Genomic DNA, 1,524 nt, shown 5'->3' with positions numbered 1-1,524 from the left:
CACACACACAACCTCCCTCCTGCAGTCTAACAGATATAAAAGTATGATGCTTATATTTTTTTATAAAAAAAAGAGGGCACAAGAGTGCTTCCTTGATCCGCAGGAAGACAACCACTTTAGACAGTAAATAAAATACTGCCCCGTTGTGGCAGACCCCTCCACTTCATTGCATGGCCACTAATCCAGTTGACAGCATCTGCTGATTTACTAAAAGAGTCAGGATTAGCTCTCTTGTTTCCCGTCATGGAACCGAGACTGAGAGATAATAGACACAATGTAATCTCTGGTTTATGAACCTGTCTATTAGAGACTTTGACAGGTGGCTAACACTGCTGCTAATTTCATGAATCTGCAGGGCCATTGAGGGGCTACAATTACACAAGATTAAGGATAGTAATTGGTTGCTTCAATGTAAAAAAAATAAATAAGAACGTCTGAGAGATCTGGACTCCACTCACACTGCAGACACCTGCTACTTCATGAGAGAGGGCCAAGCATTTAGGCGTCAGACCCATTTACACTGGTCCAAACCAGTCAGGTTATTGCACTTGCATCTACCAGGCATGATTAATAAACTATCTATCTATCTATCTATCTATCTATCTATCTATCTATCTATCTATCTATCTATCTATCTATCTATCTATCTATCTATCTATCTATTTCTCTGTCTATCTATCTATACATTGGTTGTAGTTACCGTATGAAAAAGAATGCGGGAAATAGAAATTATGACACTAAATTGATTTCTATGTTATCCATGTATTGTTGGACCAGGAAGTATAAAGACAAGAGAAAAAATAAAACAAAGGCGTGTGAGGTCAAACAAAAAGCATTGACCCAGGAGACTGCTATTTGTGCCACGTGTGAAACAAGAGGTCAACATTGTTTAAATAGTCACAGAACTGTTTTCCTTGAACCTAACTAAGTACTTCACAATCCAAACCTAAAGAGTTTAGTTTGCCTAAACTGGACCAACTATGTTAGTTATCTTATCCACAACCTAACCCAGTACTAAACAATCTCTTCCTAAACCTAAACTCGGTCGTTTTGTTGCCTAAACCTAACCGACTGTTTTAAGGTCTTATCATAAACCTGACTAAGTGTTTCACCATCGTATCCTGAACCTCACTAAGTAGTTTGGTTTCCTCAGCAGAACTCAGTTGTTTCTTGTGAAGACAGAGGTTTATTTCGAAAAGACAGAAAGTTTCTCAGAAAAACGCCCGAAAAATGAGGAGTGGAATTTTCGTATCTCATGTATGAGGATGTAGACCCACCCAACAGTATCAGGTTCATAACAGGAAAAAGTATTTGATGGAAAGATACAAGATGTATCTTTTTGGATTGCTAATATTTTATGTAACCGAGTGTGTGATTCACATGATCTTGCAGGACAAAGCTGAAGGGGAAGACATGTTCCCCTATGATATGAGCTGAATGCTATGCATCAGACCCAACTAATATCAACTGAGAGCAAAAGGTCGTTGCCCTCTTGTACCCTCTGAGCTGCTCAGTGGCTGGTCT

The sequence above is a fragment of the Clinocottus analis genome, unplaced genomic scaffold (genome assembly GCF_023055335.1).
Source record: "Clinocottus analis isolate CAN_PGR_092001 unplaced genomic scaffold, fCliAna1.0.p SCAF_208, whole genome shotgun sequence".
In the NCBI taxonomy this organism is placed as follows: domain Eukaryota; kingdom Metazoa; phylum Chordata; class Actinopteri; order Perciformes; family Cottidae; genus Clinocottus; species Clinocottus analis.
This window is presented reverse-complemented; position numbering follows the sequence as displayed.